We start from the raw sequence: 10,927 nt of genomic DNA, 5'->3' as shown, positions 1-10,927 counted from the left end.
ATTCTATAAACATCTTATGCAGTATCTTTTTGGGTTCTGTTTTATTTATTTATTTGTTGAGGTGAGGACCCACCTGGCATTTTCTCAGGGCTTACTCCTGGCTCTGTGCTTCGGTGAGTTGAGGGGATAATAAGGGATATTGGAGATCAAACCTGGGTTGACACTGTAAAAGGCAAGTGCCTGGGATGGAGCTGGTGTATGACATGGGACAGAGAAGATTCTGTAAGTATCTGAGTCCTGGTGACAGTCCGAGGCCATGGGGTTTATGCTGCATTATCCAATCAGGAAGATCCTTGCCACCTTCTCCTATGAGCTCCCTCACATAGGCAAATGGAGGCCAATGAGCTGAGCCAGGGTTCAGGGCACCATGACCAGCATCCCCATAAAGAGCCAAATCTAGGGGAAATCTATGTTGGCAGGACACATGCACACAGCGCTAAGAAGCCAGGTGTACTGAATGCCTCTGAGTCCTTCCAGTTTTGTTCTCCTTTTCACCTGTGCGCACAATAACGCAATCCATTGCCATCTAATTCAAGACAAAAGATACAAATATAAGTCTTTTCCACCTAAAAACCCATGGGAAGGGGATCCAAACTTGCAGCAATGCCTCAGAGAGGGTATCAATGGAATAGAAATTTCAGAACATTTCTGCAAAAGGAAGTGACTGAGGAATCATGGTGCCTGGAATGTACAAGGCAGGGAACTATGTTGAGTAAAGGCAGAACCCCAAAGAACCCAAAGAGCCGAAACACCAGAAACAGTCAGAATAGAATTCTTGGGGAGCCGGAGCCATAGCACAGCGGGTAGGGTGTTTGCCTTGCACGCGGCTGACCCAGGTTCAATTCCCAGCATCCCCTATGGTCCCCTGAGCACCGCCAGGAGTAATTCCTGAGTGCAGAGCCAGAAGTCTTGGACATGATAACTGGGAAGTAAATTATGTGGGGTGTGTGTGTGTGTGTGTGTGTGTGTGTGTGTGTGTAGTGCATGTGTATGGTGCATGTATGTGTGTGTGATGTGTGTGTGTATGTGTGTTTTGAGTGGGATGAAGAGTTGAACCCAGGACCACAAACATGTTCTACCACCCAGCTACACCTCCAGCCCCAAATGTAACAAACTGAAGCTTCTTTGTGTCCTTGTTCCCTCCCGGCTCCCATTCCCATACAGAAAGCAGAGCCAGAAGGCCTTGGTCTCTCCTATAGGTCTGAAGAGCAGGCTCTCAGGTCCATACTCTGGACAACAGGCGAGCATGTCCGCCTAAAGCAGAGCCCTCCCATAAACAAGCCCCTGCGGGTTCTCCAGTTTGGCCTTTATGACTCATTCCTAAAAATAAATGACTAAATATTGCCAGAAATGAGAAAGTCTGCAAGATTTAAAGGAGTGAAGCAGTAGGAACTCTAAGAAAGAATGGCTAGGAAGCCAGACGGAGCTCCTGAGAACTATATTTATCACGGATGGAATTAACCATCCAATAAAGCATGATATGATAAGGGCAGAGGAAATAGGAAAGACAAAGATTATTGAAGAAGAAATTCCAGAATTTACAAATTGAAAAAAAACAAACAGTGGGAAATAATCTAAGACAACACAGGAGAATTGACCAGAGCTAAAGGACCCAAATTACCAAACTGAAAGAATCCACCCAATTCCAAACACATTAATTTTTTAAAGACTGTAGCACTGTAGCACTGTCCTCCATCGATTTGCTCAAGAGGACCCAGTAATGTCTCCATTGTGAGACTTGTTGTTACTGTGTTTAGCATATGGAATACGTCATGGGTAGCTTGCCAGGATTTGCATGTGGGCGAGATACTCTCAGTAGCTTGCTGGGGTCTCCAAGACGGGCATTGAACTCCAGTCAGCCTGGTCAGCTGCATGCAAGGCAAATGCCCTACCTGCTGTTGTATCGCTCCAGCCCAATTGTGAAATATCAGAGTTCTGTGAATAAAAAGGAATCTAAAAGATCTCAAAGATGGAAGAAAAAAGTTGACTTGAAAATTACTTCCATGCTTGTCCTTCACGCCTTGCCGAGGTCACGAGTTGCCCCCCACGAGCGGCTCTCTGGCATGGCCATGGCTCCAGAAGCACAAGGACCTAATGCAGAGCCCAGCAGCTTGTGGCAGAAAAATGAATGGACTATGCGTTAATCCACGGTACCATGCCTGCCTGGGAGGGAAAGGGTGTTGCTTCCTTCCACCCTTTTCCTCCTGGACAGCAAGGTGGCAGCCTCCTCGGAGCTTTTTGGAAAGCCAGGTATGAGCCCGCGGTGACAGGGCAACTGAAACCTCATGGAAAGGAAGGAGTTCCTGGCTCATCCTTCACGCCCTACTGAGGTCAAGAGTTGCCCCCCACGAGCGGCTCTCCAGCACGGCAATGGCTCCGGAGCCACAGAAACCAATCTCGTAATTATCTGGCTTGTGGCATAAATACCTCCGGGCTTAATAAGTAAAATATCAGAAATCCAAATTTGTCCAGCCACTATCGCGGCTGTGCAACATCATATGGTTCTCAAAATTAACTGTAGAAAACAAATTATTTCACAATGCCTTTTCAGCGGTTCTGATTGTTGGGTGTAAACTGTAAACAATAAAGGTGCGTCTTTTGTTGAAATAATGAGCAAATCAAAGTAGATAGAGTGTAAGGTAGAATTCATCTGCCTCACAGGCATTGGGGAGGGGTGGCAGGGGGTATATTGGGGTTCTTGGTGGTGAAAAATAAGTACTGTTGAAGGGAAATTTATTTGATCATTGCATAACTGAGACTTAAGCCTGAAAGCTTTGTAACTTTCCCCACAGTGATTCAATAAATAAATAAATATTTTTAAAAATTACTTCTATGGCTGAAGCTGGAGTGATATAGCATAGCAAATAGGGCATTTGCCTTGCATATGGCTCACCCAGATTCGATTCCCAGCATCCCATATGGTTCCCTGAGCTTGCCAGGAGTGATCCCTGAGAGTAAATCCAGGAGTAAGCCCTGAGCACTAACTATATGGATGTGCCCCCCCCCCAAATCAAAACTAAAAGAAAAGAAAAGAGCTCCCATTAGACTGCTAATTCATAGTTCTAGGAGCTAGAATAAGAGAATAATGCCCCTAGGAGTTCTGAGGGGGAAACAAGTTTAATTTTTTGTCAAACTAAAGTTTCTGTAAAGTGCAAGGTTAAACAACAACAACAACAACAACAACAACAACAACAAAACAGCCATTTATACAAAGAAGGAATCAGAAACTTTATCTCCAAGTGTTCCCAAGTTTAGGTACTCACTGCCTGAAGACCAGTATTCAAGAGACAAGAGTTATGTGAGAAACTGGATGATCACATGTAAAAAAAAGAAAAGAAAAGAAAAGAAAAGAAAGAAAGAAATTAGATCCGTACCTCACACCAGTGACAAAAATAAACTCAAAGTGAATTGAAGATCTCAAGATTAGGCCAGAATTCATAAAAAGCGTTGAAGAAAACATCTGCAGAACTCTCCAGGAAATTGACTTCAGTGGAGTCTTCAATGAGATGACCACCATGACAAACAAAACAAAAACAAATAAATGAGACTACATTAAATTAAAAAGATTCTGCACCATGAAAGAAACTTGATTTATAATAGGAAGACACACTGCTGAACTGGAGAAAGTATCTGCACACAATACATAGATAAAAGATTGATATCCAAGATCGATACAGCACTCTCAAACCTCAACAACAAAAAATCCGACAAATCCACCCACAAATGCAGCAAGAAGATGAACCAAAGTTGTTAGCAGTCATATCAGAATGGCTTGCTTACTTGCTTTTTATTCTTTTAGCTTTTTTTGGTTTTTAGGCCACACTTGGTGATGCTCACGGGTTATTCCTGGCTTTGCACTCAGTAATTATTCCTGGCAGTGCTCAGGGGACCATATGGAAGGCCAGGGGTCAAACCCTGGTTGACCACGTGCAAGACAAACAACTTACCCGTTGTTCAAGTATAGTTCAAGTTCCCAGAATGGCTTTCTGAGAATGAAACTAACACTCAGAGAGGAGCAGAGTCAGAAGCCTATTTGCGTCCAATTTTTTTAGTAGGGAGCATACCTACCTCTGCAGAAAGCTTACTTCTGGCTCTGTGCTCAGGGATCACTCCTGACAGTGCTAAAGGGACCATTTGTGGTACTGAGGATTGAACCCTGGGTCAGTTGTGTGCAAGGCAAGTGCTTTTCCCACTGTACTTTTTCTCTTACTCTATTTTTAACTCTGATTGAACAAGATGTGTAGGGGCTGGAGCGATAGTACAGTAGGTACTATCCACTATATGTGGATATGTGGCAGATTGGTCCATCAGTGATGCTGGTGGGTCAGTTCATCTAGATATGCACACTTTGGAATCGGAATCGGAGGATGCTTAAGCTGAAACTTTAAAACATGATAATTTTTTTATGTCTTATAAAAAGGAAGCAGCAAAAAAAAACCAAAAGGAAAACAACCGTTTCTATGGTGTCAAAGTGACGATCAATGTCGTCCAGCTGAAGAGGAGTACCAGCTAACACATACCTCCAGCTTGCCCATTTGCACTTCAATGCTTTTCTTCCAGAGGATGAGCTAGGAGTCTGGGAAAGAAGCACCCAGACTCAGTTGCTTTGAATTGAAAGCATTTCTAATGGACCCCGGGGCATTGGTCATTCATTCAAGAACACAGGTTGCACTCAGAGATCTCTGAACAGGACTGGCAAAGCCAGAAAGGCCAGCCTGAAAACAGGGCGATGAGTGGCCTAAGTGTGGACCAGCATCCCAGAGAGGGAATCAGTGGCCCAGGGGACCATTTTCAGTCCAATCTCTTCAAAGAACCCTGAATTCGGGCTGGGAAGATGGCTCAGAGAACTGGTGTGCAGGCTTAGTTTGCTGGTGTCCCAGGTTTGATCCCTGGCACCACAAAGTTAATATAGTGAGTAGGGTACGTGCCTTGCAAGCAGCTACCCACGATTCAATCACAGGCAACCCTGAGCCCACCAGAAGTACTCAGGAGTAATTCATGAGTGCAGACTCAGGAGCCAGCACTCTGAGCATTGCCAGATGTGGCCCCCCCCCCCAAAAAAAAAAAAACCATGAAAAGTATTAGAGCTGGAAAGATAAAACAGTGGTTGGGATGCTTGCCTTGCATGCAACCAATCAAGGATTCAATCCTCAACACCCCATATGGTCCCCATGCCTGCCAGGCATGATCCCTGAGCACAGAGCCAGGAGTAAACCCTGAACACCATCAGTGTAGCCCCTAACCAAAACAAACATGATAACTATTCATGAGAGGTGGAAGGATGAGGATTGAAAATGAAGGGTATCTGTAAAAGGACCAGAATAATTTTGTGGGTGGGGATAACCTCTCCATTATTTTCCATCATAATGGAAGCCACAATGAAGCAGAGAGGAAGTTCCCTGCGTGGAAGAAGGGGAGCATCAAGTTAGTTCATGGAAACAAAATGTAAGAAGTCAGTCTGTCCGCTTCTTGCGGACAAGTCACCAAGAAAAGTCCATCAAGAGAGGGTCTGCGCTTGCTTGGGGAAAGCAGAGAACAGTTTGGATGAGCTGTGTGAGGCTGAACTAACTCCCGAAGTACAAAGTCAACTGAGGTGAGAGAGGGAGTCAGAGCAGCAGCAAGGGGAACAGCAGGTTATGAGAGAAATGTCAAGACATTAAAAATAGGCCGTACAAGAAGATAGAGAAACAAAGGGATTACGTAAAACCAGCGAGGGAACAAGAAGAACAAAAGGATGGGAGGCTTGTCTAAATTTCAGGGCATCTGAGAAAGAAGCAGAGTTCTGTCAAAAGCACGCAGAGCAGACAGACCTCCCAGGGGAGGGGGCATGTCTGTCCCTGGGATGGCCCTGGGTGAGCTCCTGTTCCAGCCTGAGGTACCCAGGCTGCAGCCTGTGGGAGGGAGGAGATGGTGCTTCCAGCAGCCCCCATGCCCCTCAGCCTCTCCCACGGGGCCAGCAGGAGCCCCTCTGTGCATGACTCCCACTCCTCTCCTGAACACTCGCCACCCGCCCCTTGGACCCAGCAGAAGGAGCCTCCACAGCCCTGGAGCCCTGAGCTTGTCAGTCCAGCAGCCTCCTTGCCATCGCTGTCCCTGTCCCCCATCTCCAGGTCAAGCAGCTGTGGAAAGTGTTCCTGGGAAGAAAGGATATGAAGGATGGAGTGGAGGGATGGGTGTTCGATCATCGTATAACTGAAATTCAAACATGAAAGCTTTGTAACTGTGTCTCATGGTGATTCAATAAAAAAACAAAATGTTCCCCTGAAGATGATGGTAAGATAGGAGGACTGGTGGAAAATGCCTGTGCAGAAGCTTCTCTGCTCTATGTAGCAGAGAAGAGAAAAATCTTGGAATGTGGGAATGTACCTCTGCACCTGCTGTGCCCTACGCAAGCCTAGAATACAGCCGACATGAGGAAGGACAAGATTTGATCTGCTGCATCCTGCTGTATAACCTGAAGAAGAGTATAGATTGTTTGCCTTGTCAATCCTCAGGCTTCCACGTCTATTGGGCTTGTGAACCCTCAGTGCTATGCCTTGTGTGAGAATAAGCTTTGCTCCTAAGTGTGGTTTCTCTCTCTCCCTCTGTGTTCTTTGAGCAGCTCCATCATTGGAGATGGAGGGAGAGAAGTGAGAGAAAGAGTAACATGCTCAAGTGAGAACGAGGGCTTCTCCAAAGGTGGAGAGAGCCTCAGTATGATGTCGGTGGGCCCCACGGGTGACTTATGTGAAGCAGGGAGGAGAAAGATGGTCACTTTCTCCCCACCCACCTCTGCCACCCGGGACCCAGGGTTACTGGGTTCTTGTCTCGCTCGCAGAAAAGAATTTCAGGAGTAGACGAGCAGTGAAGTAACAGGTTTTATTTGGAGGCTTTTGGAAAGGGAGAGAAAGGGATAAGCAGATAGTAAGAGAGAGAGAGAGTAACGTTAGACACGAAAGCATGAAAGTACATCTCAAGAGGGGAGATGCGGGCGACACATGTGCTGGGGCACCACATGTGCTCAGCCACGTGGGCGTAAGCACACATGGGCTTAGGCAGCATATGCGCGTGCGTCCTTTGTTCCAGGTGACCTTTATAGGATTTCTCCAACCTGCCCCCACATGGGGCTTCTTCCCAGGTAAAAGTCCGTTGCTAAGGGGGTTACCAGGGAGGTCCAAAAAGAGGAATTTCATGGGGAGGCCTATATCCTGAGGGTCTGCGGATGGTCTTATCAGGCCTTTGTTTTCTGTATCCACAAGGTGGGTCATTCCTAGAATTCTTCTTCCATGAAACTGTTTCATTGCAAAGAGCCTTGCCCTATCTACCTGCCTACATCAAATACACATCTCAGGCAGGGAAGAGCAGGCGACAAGTGTGCTCAGACATCACATGTGCGGGGCCACGTGGGTACAAGCAGCACACACACGCCCTTCCTTTGGTCAAGTTGGCTTTTATACAACTTCTCCCAAACTGCCCTACTGGGGGCTTTCTACCTAGGGAAGAGTCCGTTGCTAGGGTGCTTGTCAAGGGGGTAGATTAGGAGCAGTTGATGGTCTTTGATTTTCCTTTCCTGGTCTTTGTTCCTGCTAGAGTTGCCCTCGGAAGGAGGGAGGGAGGGGAGTCTTCTCTGGGTCCCTGCTGGTGCCAGGTAAAGACCTTATTTGGCCTTAGTTCTTGTGCTCACAAGGTGGGTTCTTAGCAGCCTTAGGGCTGCTGATTTTATTACTTCCCAAGAATTCATTACCATGGGGGTTCATCCCTATCTAGTAGCCTCTAGTAGCTTCACCCACACAGAGAAGCATCAAGAGATGCTCCATTCATCCCTTAGCTCGTGATTCCTGCCCCCCTCATCCCCCACCCCCCAGTGCTTTGTTGCAGGCAGGCGGACAGATGAGATTCTGGTGAAGAAAATTTTTTAAAAATCACTGTCTCTGTAAGCGAAACCAGCCCAAAGGCACGAGAGCCTTTGAAATACAGAACCCCACTGAGAAGGCTGGAAACCCTTTGAAATGCGGAAGTGCTAGCCCTGGAGAAGGCTGGACCTGCTGAGAGGAGAGACTCCACTGCAGGAACAAAGTATGCAGCTGTTAGGAAAGATGAAGTCAGGGAATTTGCTTATAAATGGATAGATATGGAGAGTATCATGCTAAGTGAAATGAATCAGAAAGAGAGGGACAGACATAGAAGGACTGCACTCATTTGTGGAGTATAGAATAATATAGCATGAGGCTGGCACCCAAGGACAGTAGATACAAGGGCCATGAGGATTGCCCCATAGCTGGAAGCCTGCCTCATGAGCAGGAGAAGGTAGATGGAATAGAAAAGAGATTACTAAGAAAATGATGGCTGGGGGCTGGAGCAATAGCAAAGCGGGTAGGGTGTTTGCCTTGATGTGGCCAACCCGGGTTCGATTCCCAGCATCCCATATGGTCCCCAAGCACCGCCAGGAGTAATCCCTGAGCATCGCCGGGTGTGACCCAAAAAGCAAAAAAAAAAAAAAAAAAAAAAAAAAAGATGGCTGGAGGAATCAGTTGGGATGGGAGATGCATGCAGAGAGTAGATAATGGACCACAACATGATGACCTCTCAGTGTCTGTATTGCATACCATGGTGCCCAAAAGTAGAGAGATAGTAGGAGGAATATTGTCTGCCATGGAGGCAGGGGGAGGGTGGGCAAGGGGGTTATACTGGGGAGATTGGTGGTGGGGAATGTGCACTGGTGGAGGGATGGGTGTTTGATCATTGTGTGATTGTAACCCTGTCCCGTCCCACGGGACTACTCAACGTGGGTAACAGGGAGAGGGTGCGAGAATGAAAGAAAGAGACAGACAGCAGGATTAGAGTATAGTGAGCCGAAATCTGAAGAAACTTTATTGTAAATTCAACAGCACTTATATATATTGAACTGAAGTTTAAGCTTTGTTCCTCATAGCTTTGGGGCAGAGGCAATAAAGGGTAGTCAGGGGCTGTTCAGAAGGCTACTCATTAAACCATAGGCCGACATCAAGAATGTCACGTACTGTTTTTAAGTTCCTGTTGGCCAACCATCCTGTTCTTGTAAAATGCCTTTCTTAACCCTGTAAATATTCTTGCGAAAGCTATGCACCCAAGAGCCCACTCACTACATAACCCAAACATGAAAGTTTGTAACTATCTCATGGTGATTCAATAAAAAAAAAAGAGAGAAATATCAAAGAAGGGCCTGAGGGATGGTACAGGGGGTGAGGAGTTTGCCTTGCACCCCATCAACCCTGGTTTAATCCCCGGCATCTCATATGGTTCCCCAAGCACTGCCAGGAGTAATTCCTGAGTGCAGAGGTAGGAGTAACCCCTGAGCATCACTGGGTGTGATTCAAAAAAGCTAATTATATATATGTATATATATATGTATATGTATATATATATATATATATGAAGACCATCAATAGTCCAGTCTTCCCCTTGATAACACCCTAACGACATGTAGGTCATTTGGGTGTAATGGGAATTAAGACCTTTTACTAACATGCAGTGCCCATATCTTTGTATTTTAACTATAGGGAAGACAAAAACCACCATGCACCCCCCCACCCCCCACTCCTGTCCCAGCACTAGAAAAGAAATGTATTCCTAAAAGAATTACAATGATTCCCACCTTCACTAGACTTTAAAAGAGACAGAGTATTCCTGGCTAGAACAGATTCCTACCACAGATTCCTACCTACATTCCTTCTGGCAGATGTACAAGTGTGATGGATTTGGGAGAATGACTATGGACTATTATTGTAAATATAATAAGGTAGTGAATTACAACTGCAACCTGGTTGTGGTATCTTTGTTGGAGCAAGTCAATATAGAGCCTGGCATCTAGGAATTTGGGGGGACAGGGGGGCCATACCTGGCAATGCCCAGGGGTTACTCCTGTTAGGACCCACCTAGCTGAATAACTGCCATGACAGGTTCTGAGTAACTTAGGCCTCTTTTAGGAACAAGAAAAGCGAAAAACCAGATGTTTTTTTCAAAGATTACATATCCAGAATAAGACTGGGTCTCTGGAATGTAACTGTCAGGGAGGTGGGCTGGATATTGCGGGCCAGAACAACAACAAAATATATGTGTATTCTGTAGGTAATAGAACATTGCTGAGTAATGCTTACTTGACAAAATGAAAGTATAAGAACTTGCTGAACCTAGTGCTGGGGTCCTTGTTGAAACCCGCTGCATCGGGCAGATACTTGGACCCCAGCTAGCTGGAACAATAAACCTCGCTATTTAATTTGCATTATCTGCTCTGTTCTCTGTCCTTGAGGGGTTGGTCGACTCCACACTCTAACACTCCTGGCTCTGTACTCAGAAAATACTCCTCACAGGGTTGGGGGACCGTATGAGATGCTGGGGATTGAGCCCCTTCAGTCATGGGCAAGGCAAGTACCCTACCCACTGTACATCTCTCTGGTGGTGCTGGTAATGTTTTATTTTCAATCCAAAAGCAGTCTGCCTTAATGTGGTTTGACAGCTGTATTGATTTTTTTTTCTCAGAACTATGTCAACATCCTGCTTTCTAGCATAACATAGCCAGAGTGAGCCTCAGTGATCTTGATAACCCAAAGAACTGCGTGAGAGTCCATGACAAAGATCACATGATGTTAGTAGAACCTGGTGAGCAGGTAATAGCAAGCACCCCAGATACTTTGGTATAACAAATGCATTCCAGAGGATGGGAAGATAAAACCCGAAAATTCACAGATGAAGTTACCAGGAGTTTAATTGCCTGGGGCATGTTGAAATACAGTTTTTCAAAAGAAATACAGATTGTTTCACCTTGCCTTAACCAACATCAATAAAGCACAAAGCTTGGTAGGATAGTTTGGAATTTGGAGACAACATATATTAATTAGAACATTTTGCTCTAACCTATTTATCAAGTAATCGAAGAGGCTGCCAGTTTTAAGAATAGAAAATATTCCAG

Source organism: Sorex fumeus, unplaced genomic scaffold, assembly GCF_029834395.1.
Source record: "Sorex fumeus unplaced genomic scaffold, SorFum_2.1 ptg000030l, whole genome shotgun sequence".
Classification (NCBI taxonomy): Eukaryota; Metazoa; Chordata; class Mammalia; order Eulipotyphla; family Soricidae; genus Sorex; species Sorex fumeus.
The sequence above is the reverse complement of the archived record's forward strand: the minus strand, read 5'-3'. Positions refer to the sequence as shown.